Source organism: Gorilla gorilla, chromosome 14 (genome assembly GCF_029281585.2).
Source record: "Gorilla gorilla gorilla isolate KB3781 chromosome 14, NHGRI_mGorGor1-v2.1_pri, whole genome shotgun sequence".
Taxonomy (NCBI): domain Eukaryota; kingdom Metazoa; phylum Chordata; class Mammalia; order Primates; family Hominidae; genus Gorilla; species Gorilla gorilla.
This window is the reverse complement of record NC_073238.2, coordinates 109,989,117-110,005,916: the sequence shown is the minus strand read 5'-3', so window position 1 is coordinate 110,005,916 and position 16,800 is coordinate 109,989,117. Positions and strand designations below refer to the sequence as shown.

At 45.0% G+C, this 16,800-nt stretch overlaps 1 protein-coding gene and 1 long non-coding RNA gene across 4 annotated transcripts in view; one reads left to right on the top strand and one right to left on the bottom strand.

The window, feature by feature from the left end:
• The window catches only part of ABCC4 (ATP binding cassette subfamily C member 4 (PEL blood group)), a 283,972-nt gene that overhangs the window by 32,381 nt on the left and 234,791 nt on the right, over positions 1–16,800 (top strand). The window lies entirely within an intron of this gene.
• Positions 4,763–16,695, bottom strand: LOC129526423 (uncharacterized). Its single transcript, XR_008671099.2, has 3 exons — positions 16,536–16,695; positions 10,040–10,239; positions 4,763–4,921 (listed from the first exon to the last, which is right to left on the bottom strand). It is a non-coding gene; the product is annotated as an uncharacterized lncRNA (long non-coding RNA).

The window sequence follows — 16,800 nt, the reverse complement described above, 5'->3', positions numbered from 1 at the left end:
GGCACCAGGATCCGCGCCCTGGGCACCGGTCTCTGAGTTCCCTCAGTATTTATTGATCAGGGATGTGGCAGGACAATAGGGTAATAGTGAGGAGAGGGTCAGCAGGAAAACGTGAACAAATGTCTCTGTGTCATAAACAAGGTTAAGAAAAAGGTGCTGTGTGCTTTGATGTGCACATACATAAACATCTCAATGCATTAAACAGCAGTACTGCTGCCAGCACGTCTCACCTCTAGCCCTAAGGTGGTTTTCTCCTATCTCAGTAGATGGAATATACAATTGGGTTTTACACTGAGACGTTCCATTGCCAAGGGACGAACAGGAGACAGATGCCTTCCTCTTATCTCAACTGCAAAGAGGCCTTCCTCTTTTACTAATCCTCCTCAGCACAGACCCTTTAGGGTGTTGGGCTGGGGTACGGCCAGGTCTTTCCCTTCCCACGAGGCCATGTTGTAGACTATCACATGGGAGAAACCTTGGACAATACCTGGCTTTCCTAGGCAGAGGTCCCTGCAGCCTTCGCACTGTTTTGTGTCCCTGGGTACTTGAGATTAGGGAGTGGTGATGACTTTTAACAAGCATGCTGTCTTCAAGCATTTGTTTAACAAAGCACATCCTGCATAGCCTTAAATCCATTAAACCATGAGTCAACACAGTACGTCTCTGCGAGCACAGGGTTGGGGGTAGGGTTACAGATTAACAGCATCTCAAGGCAGAAGAATTTTTCTTAGTGCAGAACAAATTGGAGTCTCTTAGGTCTTCTTCTTTATACACAGACACAGTAACAGTCTGATCTCTCTTTCTTCTCCCCACATAGTAGTGTCTGACAATGCCCAGAGTATTGCCAGCCAGGAAATCTCATCCAGGTTTTGCGGTCTGGAGTTTTTATTGGAGCTTCATTACATCGGCACGATTGATGGGCTCATTGGCTGTGGGATTGATCTCAGTCTCCAGTACCCCCTACCCTGGAGGTTGGGCAATAGCAGTTGGCTCCAAGCCCAGCCCTCTCATCACAGGATTGGTCTTTGTGATATGCACAGCCCCCATCCTGAGTCATCTGTTAGCATCAGCTGCTAGGGACCCACTATGTTATATTATGTCCCTGATAATTTATGTTAGTGTAAACCATCAGGGACCACACTTCTATTACTTGGAGCATTCCAAGGATTTAGAAGAACCAGGGATAAAACCCAGCCAAATTCTTTATTATATGACTTCCTTCCCCTCCACTCCTTACTCTTCATTTCTCTGGCCCTGTTTACTTTGACCACCCAGCCCCTTGTCACCATGCCTGTAGAGCTTTGCAGAAGACAAGTCAGGGGAGCTGGTGTATTAGTCCGTTTTCACACTGCTGATAAAGACGTACCTGAGACTGGGCAGTGTACAAAAGAAAGAGGTTTAATGGACAGTTCCGTGTGGTGGCTGGGGAGGCCTCACAATCCTGGCAGAAGGGAAAGGCACATCTCACATGGTGGCAGACAAGAGAACTTGTGTAGGGAAACTCCACTTTATAAAACCAGCAGATCTCATGAGACCTATTCACTATCATGGGAATAGCATGGGAAAGACCTGCCTCCATGATTCAGTTGCCTCCCACCGGGGCCCTCCCACAACATGGGGGAACTGTGGGAGCTACAATTCAAGATGAGATTTGATGGCCAGGTGCAATGGCTCACGCCTGTAGTCCCAGCACTTTGGGAGGCCGAGGTGGGCGGATCACTTGAGGTCAGGAGTTTGAGACCAGCCTTTCCAACATAACATGGTGAAACCCCATCTCTACTAAAAATACAAAACAAATTAGCTGGGCGTGGTGGCAGGTGCCTGCCTGTAATCCCAGCTACTTGGGAGGCTGAGGCAGGAGAATCACTTGAACCTGGGAGGTGGAGGTTGCAGTGAGCTGAGATGGCACCATTGCATTCCAGCTTGGGTGAAACTCCGTCTCAAAAAAAAAAAAAAAGATGAGATTTGAGTGGAGACAGAGCGAAACTCCGTCTCAAAAAAAAAAAAAAGAGATTTGAGTAGGGACACAACCAAACCATATCAGCTGGTAATGCAGTGCACAGAAACAGGAGAGAGCCCAGGGGCCAATGCTACCCAGGCACCTCACCAAAGGGATAATGCCCCACTTACTAATGGGGGAAGATGGCCCGGCTGGCTCCCGAGAGCCTGTCGCTTGTTGGTGCGAGGGCTCTGAACTCTGCTGTCTGGGCTAGTCTCAGCCCTGTCACATGCAAACTGTGTGCCCCAGGACAGCTACATGTCTGCCATATGCCTGAGTTTTCCCATCCATAGGGAATGGTGATAACAGCACTGTATGAGTTTGCTGAGGCTGCCATAACAAATTCCTACACACTTGGTGGTTTAAGACAATAGACATTTATTCTCTTAAGCTCAGGAGGCCAGAAGGTAAAAAATCCAGGCTGTGTTCCCTTGATATGGTGGGGACAATATTCCTTGCCTCTTCCAGCTTCTGGTGGCTGCCGGCCGTCCTTAGTGTCCTTGGCTTGTGGCTGCATCACTTGAGTCTCTACCTGTGTTTACATCTCCTTCTCTTCTCTTCTGTCTGTCCCAGGTCTCCCCCGCCTCTTTCTTGGAAGGACACTTGCCATTGGATTTAGGACCCACTTGGATAATCCAGGATGATGTCTTCTCACTCCAACATCCTCAGTTTAATTCCATGTGCAAATACCCTTTTCCCAAATAACATTCAATTCTTTACCAGGAAAGGTAATACTCACAGGTACTGGGGGTCAGGACTTGGGCATATCTTTTTGGGGCCACCATTAAACCCCCTTCAGGAGCCTACTTCACAGGATTGTGAGGATTGCGTTAAAATGCTTGAACCGGTGCCTGGCACACACTAAGTGCTGTTAGTGCTGGTGACTGGGGGGGACAGATACAGCCCGACCTTTTGTGTAATCTTGGCCCCTTATTTCCCCCCATTTTAGTCTTTCCCCCTTCACAGTTATCTAAGTCTGCCTTGGGTAAGCATATTTAATTTTCATGCTAAGACATTTTTTCAATCTGTACGGAGGCCATGCACTTGCCTCTCCTTCAGAGCTGGGATTTTTTTTTCATTTTGCTAGCTGTGAGCACACACACGCCCACAGGTGCCTAAGCCTCTTGTATGTGTGTTTTGAACTGTGTCCTCTGAGTTATGTGTCTGGGTGCATGCTCTCCTCTTAGTGTGGGTCTCCTTCCCCTGTGTAGCACTTCACAATGTTAGGCATTTGTCTGTGATAGCAGCTGTTCAGTAATTTCCTACTTGCCCAAATTCCTGGACTCAAGCAGTCCTCGAGCCTCAGCCTCCCAAAGTGTTGGGATTACAGGCATGAGCCACTGTACCCGGCTAATTTCATGTTTTACCTTGTTAACCTTTTATTTTTATACGTTTAATCTTTTTTTTTTCTTATTGTGTCATGCTTTTAAACCAGTACTCTAGAGTTTTAATCATTGTCTTTGAAAGACTTTAACATCTGGTAGTGTCTTTTAACTTTTTATTTTGAAATAATTCAACCTGACAAAAAAGTTGCAAGAGTGGTGCATACATACCACTCCTGTATATCCTTCATCCAGATTCCCTCATGTTAGCTTCTACCATAGTTGTCAATGTCTCTTTCTCTGTTTATATTATTCCTTTGTTATCTGAACTACTTGAAAGTGGATTGTAGTCCGGATGTGGTTGTTCCCACCTGTAATCTTAGCACTTTGGGAAGCTGAGGCGAGTGGATCACCTGAGGTCAGGAGTTCGAGACCAGCCTGGCCAACATGGCAAAACCCCATCTCTGCTAAAAATACAAAAATTAATCAGGTGTGGTGGTGCACACCTGTAGTCCCAGCTACTCGGGAGGCTGAGGCAGGAGAATCGCTTGAACCCAGGAAGCGGAAGTTGCAGTGAGCTGAGATCACACCACTTCACTCCAGTTTGAGAGAAAGAGCAAAACTCTGTCTCAAAAAAAAAAAAAAAAAAGTGGATTGTAGACCTGAGGCCCCTTACACCTAAATATTTTAGTGCATGTTTCTTAAATAAAAAGGCACTTTCCGTCATAGTTACAGAACACCCAACAAAATTCAGAAATTTATCTTCAAACTCCATAACCAGTTTCCCTATATTAATTTTTTGGGCCCAGGATCCTATAATGTATTTAGCGCTCATATTTCTTTAGTATCCTTCAGCCTCGAACACTTCTGCAGTCTTTTATTGTCTCTCATGTCCTTGATAGTTTGAAAAATATTCAGGGCATCACATTCTAGAATATTCTTCAAAGACACAAAAAAATGTGATGTGACCTCATAGCAGAAATACCATAAAAATAAATACAGTATCCTCAGTGCATCGTATCCGGAGGCACACAGTGGTGATGGTAACTGTTACCACTCTGTTAAGGTCTTGTCTGCCAGGTTTCCCTGTTCTAAAGTTGATTATGCAATACTTTATGCTTTTAGGTAAGTGTTTTATGGGGAGATAATTGGAGGCTATGGAAATATCTTGCTTCTCATGAAACTTTTACCCACTGATTTTAGCAACCATGGATGGCTTTTCAATAACTGAATCACTTATTACTGTGGAAGTTGCCAAATGATGATTTTTTTTTTCTGATTCTATTGTTAATTCTGTTCTTAATTGGTTGGCATTCTATAGTAAGAAATATTCTGTTTTCCCCATTTATTCACTCATTTATTTATAGCACTATGGGCTTATGAATAATTTTATTTATTAGATTTGAATCCATTACACTTATGATTTATTTTGGTGCTCAGATTGTCCCAGGTTTGGCCAGTGGGAGCTCCTGTGTCCTTTGGACATGTTGTCGGGATTCTTTGAACATTTCCTTACTTTTGTGGCACAAAAAGATAGTTCAGACATGTCTTGTACTTCTTCTGCCCCGATCTTGGATTCAGCCATTTCTCAAAAGAGCCTCTGCATTAAAAAGAAAAGTTACATATTCTTTTTAATAAGTGGATACTATATTTAGAAAGAGTGCTGGGCACTGTGCATTTTTTTTTGTTTTCTTTTTTGAGACAGTCTCTGTTACCCAGGCTGGAGTACAGTGGCATGATCTCGGCTCACTGTAACCTCTGCTTCCTGGGTTCAAGTGATTCTCCTGCCTCAGTCTCACAAGTAGCTAGGATTACAGGTGCATGCCACCATGCTGGGCTAATTTTTGTATTTTTAGTAGAGACGGGGTTTCACCATGTTGACCAGGCTGGTCTTGAACTCCTGACCTCAGGTGATTCACCCACCTTGGCCTCCCAAAGTGTTGGGATTACAGGCGTGAGCCACCGTGCCCGGCCTAGGCGTATTTATTGTTATGGGATCTCATTGCTTCTAGGCACTCTAAGCAGACAAAGCTAGACTGTATTTGCATACACAGATCAACACATATTATTTATATATTTGTGTGTATGTGTATATATATATATACACACATATACATATACAGTTGGTTCTTGTTACTAGTGGAGCTCTATAAAGTCTCCACAAACACAGGACTAGTGAATACTGAACCATTGCTTCCAGGTGAAATACAGGGTTAGGTTCCTATGCGCCTTTGGTCACATTTTTGTCAGCCATATAATATATAACCTTGTTTTATGCATGTGTCTGCTTAGAGACACCTTTTTTAATATATAGTTAATCATTAACCTTGAATTAACAGCCAGCAGCACTATAGTTCATGCCTGAAGGAAGCTTCTGTAACACACGTTTTTTCTGTAGGGCACATGACACCCCCCTTGCGCTTCGATGCACTAGACTGCACTTGAGCATGATGCTTGGGGCCACTTTAGACAGCGAAGTCACCCACAAAAGTCCCCAAAATGTGAAGAACATGGTACTGAACAGCCCACAAGAAGGACAGTTGTTTCTACTCTAAGAGTGGGAATAAGAAGGCAGAGTGTCAGCTGGGCGTGGTAGCTCACACCTGTAAACCCAGCACTTTGGGAGGCCAAGGTGGCTGGATTGCTTGAGGTCAGGAGTTCGAGACCAGCCTGGCCAACATGGTGAAACCTCGTCTCTACTAAAAATACACAAAATTAGCCGGGCATGGTGGCGTGTGCCTGTAATCCCAGCTACTCTGGAGGCTGAAGCAGGAGAATCGCTTGAACCCAGGAAGCGGAGGTTGCGGTGAGCTGAGATTGCACCACTGCACTCCAGCCTGGGCAACAGAGTGAGGCTCCGTCTTGGGAAAAAAAAGAAAAAAAAAAAGTCTAAGTGTCATTTTGTTTGACTTCAGCTGGGAGCATGCACGTTGGGTGACTCAAATATTTTGCTACTCTGTGCATGTCCGTGAAGGACTGCAAGACACCTGGAGGACTGATTTTTGGGGTTACAATTTAGCAAGTAGGCAAACTCACAAATACAGGATTTGTCACTAAAGAGGATCAGTGTATATTGATTTCTCTATCTTTATTTAGGTATCTATTTATATAGATCTGTATTAGGAAACAAATTAGGTAGACTTCACACCAGTGCTTCAAATCACAGTTCAAAATCTCATGCTTTGTTCTGGTTCTCCCTCTTTCCGTATTTGTATCTTCATCCTTCAGTAGTGAGAAACTTGACTCCTGCTATCCTCAGCACGTTGACTTCTTTGCTCAGTCCTCTTGTTTGTTACCAGGGCCCCAGCCACGTGGGCCATCTCCTTGCAGAGAGTGTTCCTGGGACCTGGTGTGCGGGGCCCCAGGGCTGTGCTCCCAGGCTGCTGCTTGTGAACTTGCTGAGAGCTGCCCCCCAGGCATGTTGCCCTAGGCTGGCCTCCCAACCTAGTGGATACTTTTGATCATTGTTCACTGTAACCTCAAGCCCCTGGGCTCAAGCATTCCTCCTACCTTAGCCTCCAGAGTGGCTAGGACTACAGGTGTGTGCCACTGTGCCCAGCCAATTAAAATTTTTTTTGTGTGTGTGGAGAGAAGGTCTCACTATGTTGCCCAGGCTGGTCTCGAACATTTGGGCTCAAGAAATCCCCCTGCCTCAGCCTCCCAAAGCATTGGTATTATAGGCATGAGCCACCATGCCTGGCTTGAAGTTAATTTCTTATTAACGTTTTCAGTATCATTAGAATATAGTAATGCAGTAGATTTTTGACTCTTTATTGGTATTGTACATCTTGCACCTCTAATATGCTAGCTTACTGTCTTCAGTCAATGTAGGATTGGAGTTCTAATTGTGTAAAACTCTGTATATAAGGTTTATTACTTTTCTTTGTGTTTTTTCTTCTTCAATAGCCATGTCACTATTAATACTAGTAAACGGATGAGCCATTCCTTTCTAATATCTTGTTTTAATGACAATGAATTTAAGATATGTTTTGCGGATAAGAAGAGCTGCTCATAGATACAGCTTTTTATGTTACTGCTATGCTAGTTCTAGGTAATTTCTTTTTTTTGATACGGAGTCTTGCTCTGTCGCCCAGGCTGGAGTGCAGTGGTGTGATTTTGGCTCACTGCAACATCCGCCTCTTGGGTTCAAGCGATTCTTCCGCCTTAGCTTCCTGAGTAGCTGGGATTACAGGCACGCACCACCACACCCAGCTAATTTTTGTATTTTTAGTAGAGATGGGGTTTCGCCATTTTGGTCAAGGCTGGTCTTGAACTCTTGACCTCAGGTGATTTGCCCACCTCGGCCTCCCAAAGTGCTGGGATTACAGGCGTGAGCCACCGGGTCTGGGAATTCTAGGTAATTTCAGAGTAAAAAATTTGATTTAGAGTTGCTTCTTCCTTTTCTATGAAATAGGACATTTACAAAATTGTTTTTGAAAGGATGACTTGGGTTGTGATGTTTTTCTTGTTTTGAGATCCTAGAGTAAATGAGAAATAGGATGTGGAATTTTAAATTGACTTCTTGTGCATCTGCTTATTTTTGTGGTAGAGTCACAGAGTTACGACCAAGCAGGGGAGGTGAGATTTGTGCAGACTGGGGATATTGGGAGGGTGAAGGGATCTAGTTTGCTTGAATAAAAGGATGCGACTCACTGTATTGGTGAAGTTTCTTTCAAATCCAATTCCTAACTGGTTTCCTTGCCTTCCACAGTTCATCATGTACAAAGTAGCTTAAAAACATTCACAATTTCCCTGTTATCTTTAGGATAAAGTCCAACTTTCTGAGTTTAGAACACAAGACCTTTGATTACCCCATTATCACCCCAGACCCCATGCAGCATTTTCTCTGCTGTCTCCAAGCAATAAGTCTTGGCTGTGTGGCTCCATTTTTCTGGAAAATTTGTCCCTTCTTCTTCCTTTGTCTTCTTGGTAAACTCCAAATTCTTTTCCTAAAGTTTGCTCAAACAGTGTCCCTTTCTCCAAACCCTCTCCAACTTCCCAGGTACCTGCCTATACCCTCTTTCTTCTCTCTACCGTACAGATGGTTCCCAGACCTGGCTGATAACCAGGATGTGCTGGGTGAGGGGAGCTTTTTAAGGACCACCACTTGGGTTTCATCTTGGCTTGTTCTGATTCAGTCATTTAGGATGGGGTTCTAGGTGTCTGTGGGTTTTTGTTTTAAAATTCCCCAGGCATAATTGGGTAACATATTGAAGTTTACCGAAAAACAAAACAAGAAACTCCCCAGTAAAACTCCCCAGGCTGAGGTAGGGATTTTGCTAATGAGCCAGGGTTGGTTTGGGAGTATTGGCGTATATGTCAGACAAGTGCTTCCCATTTGGTGTGTCAAAGCAAGCTGTATGGCAGGTTCTCAAACCTGAACCTGCATCCGCATCACCTGGAGAACATCAGAAGATACAGATTGCAGGGCCCCACTCTCAGAGTTCCTGATTCATAGACCTGGAGTGGGTCCTGAGAATTTGCATTTCTATCTCTTCAGGGGATTCTGGTGCTGCTGGTCCAGAGATCACACTTTGAGAACCTCTGCTGTACAGAAGATGAGTCTCGTGAGCTGGGATGTTGATCCCTTAGAAAGCCCAGAAGTAGAGTCTGTGCATAGCCTGTGACCACATGTGTCCCATCTTTTTTTTTTTTTTTTTCCCCACACTACACAGATGTAACATGTCCCATCTTACTGTAATTCTTTGTTAACATAGATGCCTTGAACTCTTGGAGTGGAATTGAACCGGTGGATTTACTAACGGGTTTATATCATTTGCTAACGTGGCTAAAAGACTGCTGTCATTGTCTTGCAACTTCTGTCTGGGGCCAACATTTGATTTAAGATTCTATAGCCTGTCCAGAAAGGCTGTAAAAAACCTTAGTGCGGTGGTTCTGATCCATGTGATTTTGCCACCCTGGCAATGCCTCAGATAATTTTAGTTGTCAGGACTTGGGATGGGGATGCTGTTGGCTTCTTGAGGGTGGGGTCCAGGGATGCTGTTAACCATCCTACAGTGCACGGGCGACACCCCCAACAAAGAGTTTTTCAGCTCCAAATGCCAGTAGTGCTGAGGCTGAGAAACCTTGCCTTAGGGGAAGGCGTTTCTTTTTTTCTTCCTTTTTTTTTTTGAGACGGACTTTCACTCTTGTTGCCCAGGCTGGAGTACAATGGCGTGATCTCAGCTCACCGCAACCTCCACTTCCCTGGTTCAAGCGATTCTCCTGCTTCAACCTCCCGCGTAGCTGGGATTACAGGCATGTGCCACCACGCCCGGCTAAATTTTTAGTAGAGATAGGATTTCTCCATGTTCGTCAGGCTGGTCTCGAACTCCTGACCTCAGGTGATCCACCTGCCTCAGCCTCCTAAAGTGCCAGGATTACAGGCGTGAGCCACCATGCCCAGCCGGGGGAAGGCATTTCTAATGAGGTAGAGTGGGTTTTCCTGTGAGATCTGTCATTGTGTCTCCCTGCACCCAGCTCCTGCTCTCCAGAGTCCCTGACTCTGAGCAGCCTACGTCCCTCTCCACCCTGCCCCAATGTAGCCCCCAGGCCGGGCCCAGCAGCCTCCCGCAGGCAGGGCTGGCAGACTCTTCAAGGAAAACTAACCAATGATTAATAATTTGCCACACCTGAAAGTACTTTATAATGCATTATTCTTTCAATAATAAATGATTTATTGAGTGAGGCTAGAGCATCTGTTCAATCATTTACTGACCTCAAGTGACCTGCACATTCCCCTTCTCCTGCAGGCGCTTAAAGAGGGTTGCTGGGCCCCAGATGTGGGTGTTCTCTGCTGCTGCTCTTCAGCCTGGGTGGAGAGTCACTCACTCGTTCACCCCGCAGTTTTGAGTGGCTTGCCTGGTCCCTGGCCCAGTGAACACCATAAAAAAATCCTGCCCTCAGAGAGCTTTTGTTCTAGAGGGGAAAGTGACAAAGTAATTAAGTGCATTTTTTTGTATCTACACAAATAGATTGTAGTAAATGGGTAAAGAAAGTGAGAATGAGGATATAAATGATCGACAATGAGGGTATGTTTGGTTTTTTGTACACAAGGGTAGGACTTTCTGGGGATTGAGACCTGCAGGAGAGAAGATCTAATCATGGGAGAAGATGGGGAAAAGCATTTGCTCGCAGGCAAGGGGACAAACGGGAATGTGGGAGACTGTCAGAAACGCATCAGGCCAGGGTGGCTGGAACACTGAATGAAGGGGACCCAGTCAAGCACAGCACCCCACCATGAGTTTCATTGTTTTTCTACTGCAGGAGAGCAGCATGGCGTGATATTTTTAAGAATCCACTCTGGCTTTTCTATTGAAAGATCACAGGGAAACCAAGGGTGAAGGTGGGTAGGCCAGCTAGCAGGCTGTTGGGGTCCTGAAAATTCATGGTGCCTTGGGCCACAGTGATGGAGGCAAAGGTGTAGAGAGAAAGGGTTCTTGTTGGGACAAATGGGATCTGGTTCTTGTTGGGACAAATGCACCTGGAAAGGCAGGTTGGCGCTCCTGCAGGCATGTGTGGGCTCACATAAGTGAGGCTTATGTGTGGGGCATGGCTGTGCGCTGAGTTACATGACACATGCCTTAAATTAAAGACACTCATGTTTATTTCCCAGGGACAGATAAACTTTGAGCAATCTGGGAAAGCATCGAGATAACTGACTAAATTCTATCAGTTGTTTAGCCTTGAGAAGTGTGAATTACATGTTCACATGCATGTAATTCAGCTTCCAGAGCAATTCTTTGACCCCCGTGAAGCACAGTTGACCCTTGAACAACAAGGGTTTGAACTGCAAGAGTCCACTTATGTGCAGATTTTCTTTTTTTTTCTTTTTCTTTCTTTTTGTTTTTTTGAGATGAAGTCTCACTCTGTTGCCCAGGCAGGAGTGCAATGGCATGATCTTGGCTCACTGCAGCCTCCGCCTCCTGGGTTCAAGCGATTGTCCTGTCTCAGCCTCCTGAGTAGCTGGGATGTGTACTGCCACGTCTGGCTAATTTTTCTGTATTTTTATAGAGACAGGGTTTCACCATGTTGGCCAGGCTGGTCTTGAACTCCTGACCCCAAGTGATCCACCCGCCTCGGCCTTCCAAAGTGCTGGGATTACAGGCGTGCGCTGCGCCCGGCCTACGTGCAGATTTTCTTCAGCCTCTTCCACCTCTGAGACAGCAAGGCTAATCCCTCATCTTCCTCTTCCTCTTCAGCCTACTCAATGTGAAGATGATGAGGATGAAAACCTTTGATGATCCACTTCCATGTGTATCTTCTCCTCAATGATTTTGCACAATGATTGTCTTAATGGCGGTTTCCTTTCTCTAGCTTACTTTATTGTAAGAATGTAGTATATAATACATAGAGCATACAAAATATGTGTTCATCAACTTTATGTTACTGGTAAGGCTTCCAGCCAACAGTAGGCTATTACTAGTTAAGGTTTTGGGGAGTCAAAAATTAATATGTGGTTTTTTGGTTGCACAGGGGGTTGGCACCCCAATCCCTGCATTGTTCAAGGATCAATTGTATATTATTCTCTGTGCTTCTTGGTGCGCAAACTTAAATGAGTAGCTTCAGATGCTCGCTTTGTTAAGGAGTCTTATTCCTTAGTCTGGCAAGTGCTTATTTGAGCTTGGAAGCAAGAGAGAGCTATGTCATCTCTTATGAGAGATGAAGTTTAATCGTTTGGAAGAAAGCGCTTGATTTGAACAGGCACTAATTAATGTCCAGATTTTTTTTTTGATTTTTATTTTTTCTTTTTTTTTGAGACAGGGTCTCACTCCGTCACCCAGGCTGGAGTGCAATGACACGATCACATCTCACTGCAGCCTTGACTTCCCAGGCTCAGGTGATTCTCCCGCCTCAGGTGATTCTCCCACCTCAGCCTCCTGAGTAGCTGGGACTACAGGTGCCTGCCACCACGCCTGGCCAGTTTTTTGTATGTTTTTGTCGAGACAGGGTTTTGCCATGTTGTCCAGGCTGGTGTCAAACTACTGGGCTCAAGCAATCTTCCTGCCTCAGCCTCCCAAGGTGTTGGGATTACAGGCGTGAGCCACAGTCCCCGGCCAATGGCCTGATTTTCAGAGGATAGTCAACATCATACACTGATGGGCTCAGAAGGATCTTGGCAACAATGAGCTCTGCATCTAGCAGGTGGCCACACGGGCCTTGCTGACTATATAGTGTGGCATCTCTGGCTAGTCGTCAGATCCTTCACTTGCTAGTTGCAATGGACAATGCTTTCATCTCCTTATGAGTCAGCTGCATAACTTGGGCTGCAGAAATAATTAATATCCTACTCACTTAGCCGGGCATGATGGCACGCACCTCTAGTCTCAGCTATGCGAGAGGGTTGCTTGAGCCCAGGAGTTTCGATGAGCTATGATTATGCCGCTGCACCCCAGCCTGAGTGACAAAGTGAGAAACTGTCTCTTAAAAAAAAATCTTACTCTCATTTCTTCATTTTATTCTGTTACTAAATTGTGTACAAATATGCCAAGTGCATCTTTTTTTTAAGGAAGAAGACTAAGATGGCTAATCATGCACAATGGCTGTAGATGCTTGGTACTGGTTGTCGTGTGGGAAAGTGCTGGGAAGATGGGATTATAAAATGAGGGCCCTGTGAAGAAGTGAAAGGCATGGATTAGCTGGTGGGAGAACAGGGAGACAAGAAGGCTGTGGATGAACCAGAGAAGGCTTTGAAGCTCCGTAGTAGGAAATCTCTGAGGTGCCTATGGCATGGAAGGACCCATGTTGAACCCAGAGTGCAGGTGTGGAGGGGGTTGGGGGACCCGGAAGAGAGGTGGACAGGGTCCACATTGCCTGTTGCTTAGGTTGACATAGAAACAACAGGTAGTAGAGTGAAGCGGGAAGGGATGAGAAAATGGGCTTTGAGTGTGTTTTAGGAAGGGAGGAACGTTAGAGGAAAAATAACAGAAGATCACAGCTTGACAGGTGCCACCTGTTAATTTACTTGGTCATGGGCCGAGATAAGCTGGGTTGGGACCATGTTGAGAACACCTGTGGTGTGGGTGCTCTACCCTCACGTGAGATCCATTCCAGCGATGCCTGTGTCTGGTGATCGTTGAACTTTAGGGCATGGAGAATGGCTATTTTGGACTGCAGAGAATGGGAGGAGATTGAAGAAATCAGGTGTGTCGGGCTCCCCTTGGAGCCAGGCCATGGGAAACTTTGTAAGGACAGAGGCCCTGGTGAACTTTGGAAGGATTTTGTTTTCTTTTGGGCATTCAGGTTTTGGGGTCTGAGCAGAATTGCTGGAGTGTTACACGAGAAGTGTGCTGGCGGTGGGCTACACCATTCCTTCCTCCCCAGCACTCAGTCACTTACCTACGAGAAAATGCACATTTGCACTGGTGTGTGTCCTTGCACCCTCTTTCTGAAACCCATTTGCAGAATCCAGGCCTTTAGGAAACATTTGCTATTGCAGACTTATTTATATCTGTAAATTATTTAATATTTATATTTGTAACTGAGAAGTTGATACCATGGACTTGTAATGGATTTTGGAGTTTAAATATGTTAAAATAGGTAATTTTTACAGGATGTGTTCATTCATGTGACAAATCTGGGTGACTTCTATGTGCCCAGCATGTTGTAGGTGTGGGCGGCTTAGCAGCAAACAACACAGAAAAACCCCATCCTTGTGGAGCCTAGATGCTTCCGGGGGAAAACATGATTTCAAAAAAAGTGAAATATAATAGCCCTTCTAATGTTGACAGGTGCTGAGTAGAAAATTTAAGCTTGGGCAGGGGCAGAGGGTGAGCCTTATAGGGTCAATGTGACTGTTTCTGGATATACTTTGCAGGTTGAAGTAATAGGACTTGGATGGCTTAGATGTGTCCTATCAAAGAGTGACAAAGAAGGGATGGCCTGCAGGGTCACCTGAAGGTTTTCTTTTTTTTGGAAAATCTGGGCAAGGGGAAAGATGTGATGGCTGATAAGTGAGAGGGAGAAGCCTGGGAGGAGCAGGATTTTTTTGTGGGATGGTAAGGTGTTCTGTTTGGACATTATTTAGTTTGATATGCTTATCAGACACCCAAGAGGAGGAGGTGTTGAATCAGCAGTTGGTTATGAGTCAGGGGTATTGTATGTGCCGTTAGGCACTAGCAATGTTTTTTGTTTTTTTTTTAAGCAAAATTATGACCATCATTTCAGAAAACTATTTTATATATATAAAGAGGTTGAAAGCTTATTAAGACTAGATTTAGAAAAAACATATAATACTCTGAGAAATTCTGTGTGTGGTGTCAGGTAGAAAGTAAAGTGTTATCCAGTTCTGTTTATAAAACCCCCTTTAGGCCAGGCGCAGTGGCTCATGCCTATAATCCCAACACTTTGGGAGGCCAAGGTGGGGGGATTACTTGAGGCCAGGAGTTCGAGACCAGCCTGGGCGATATAATGAGACTCTATCTTTACAAAAATATACTTAAAAAAAAATAGCCGGGCATGGTGGCATGTGTCTTGTTATCCCAGCTACTTGGGAGGTTGAGGTGAGAGGACCACTTGGGCCTGGGAGGTTGAGGCTGTAGTGAGGTATGATTGCGCCACTGCACTCCAGCCTGGGTAAGAGAGTGAGACCCTGTCTCAAAAAAAAGAGAAAAATCCACTTTATACAAAAATTTGCATGAGGGTATTGCCCACATTTGAAGGAACACTTAACCTTCCACGTATTATGTTTATATGGAGACTTGTCTCTGCAGATGGATTTTGGAGTTTATATTAAATTTGTTTTTGTTTTTGTGTTGTTTTTTTTTTTTTTGATGGGGCCTCGCTCTGTCACCCAGGCTGGAGTACAGTGTGCAGTCTCGGCTCACTGCAACCTCTGCCTCCTGGGTTTAAGCGATTCTCCTACCTCAGCCTCCCGAGTAGCTGGGATTACGGGTGTCCTCCACCACGCCCAGCTAATTTTTGTATTTTTAGTAGAGGCGGGGTTTCATCATGTTGGCCAGGCTGGTCTCGAACTCCTGACCTCAAGTAATCCACCTGCCTCGGCCTCCCAAAGTGCTGGGATTACAGGCATGAGCCATCATGCCAGGCCAAATTTGGGGATTTTTGGAGGATGTGCTCATTCATGTGACAAATCTAGGTGCCTTCTACGTGCCCAGCGTGTTCTAGGTGACGATGGCTTAGCAGCAAACAACACAGAAAAACCCAGATGCTCTGGGGGGAAAACATGATTTTTAAAAAAAGTGAAATGCAATAGCCTTTCAAATGGTGACAGATGCTACAGAGAAAATTTAAGCGTGGGTAAAGGCAGAGGGTGAGCCCCATGGGAGGGTCAGTGTGCAAAATGGAAACTCAGCATCATTTCTTCAATGGAGCTGTTTTGGAGAAAGCCTGGGGCAGTCATGGTTGGCCGTGCGCTAACCTTTCTATCATGGAGGCGTGGGGAGGGGAGAGGCATTCTCAGGTGTTTTCCTTAGAAACACAGGAAGGTGAGGAAGAACAGTGGAAACTGAATGAGGAATAAAAGGCATTCAGATTTAAAGATACCAAGATTAGAAGTTCAGAGTCTAGGGTGGTCACCAGACAGCAGATACTGTTTAAAATAAGTGTTGAATTCCTGGCACCAGAATTCTAGTCCTTTACTATTTTGTGGCTTCCAAATAGAGAAAGTTCATGGAAGGAAACATTAAGGTCATCTAGTTAAAGTCCTGTGTATCTATTTCACTCTCTTTATAGATGTACAGTAGTCCCCCCAGTCCGAGGAGGCAGGGGAACTACCCTCATTGAAGACCCTCACCTCAGTGGCTGCCTAAAGCCGTGGATAGTGCTGAACCCTAGTGATTTTTTTTCCTACTTACACATATCTTTGTTGGTTTGTTTGTTTTGTTTTTGAGACAGTCTCGCTCTGTCACCTAGGCTGGAGTGCAAAGGTGCGATCTCAGCTCACTGCAACTTCTGCCTCCCAGTTTCAAGCAATTCTCCTGCCTCAGCCTCCCAAGTAGCTGGGATCACAGGTGCCTGCCACCACGCCTGGGTAATTTTTGTATTTTAGTAGAGATGGGTTTTCACCATGCTGGCCAGTCTGGTTTTGAACTGCTGACCTCAGGCGATCCACCTGCCTCAGCCTCCCAAAGTGCTAGGATTACAGGTGTGAGCCACCACACCTCGCCCTACTTAACACATATCTATGGTAAAGTTTACTATTATAAATTGAGCACAGTAAGAGATTAACAATGATAATAAAATAGAATAATTACAACAATATACTCTTCACCATTTCGTTGATAGAAGGTTCACTCTTAAACCAGATCTCAGCAACCTCAGCATACAATTTTTTTTTCCTTTTCTTATTGGCTTGAGAACCTTAACCTTTTCACATAAAGGAAGGCCTTTGTGGCTTCTCCTTGGCATATCCAAATGGCTAGCATCCTTGTACTTGCTCTTTGGGGGCCATTATTAAGTAAAATAAGGGTGACTTGAACACCAGTATTGTGATGCCATGATGATAGATCTGAGCGCCCA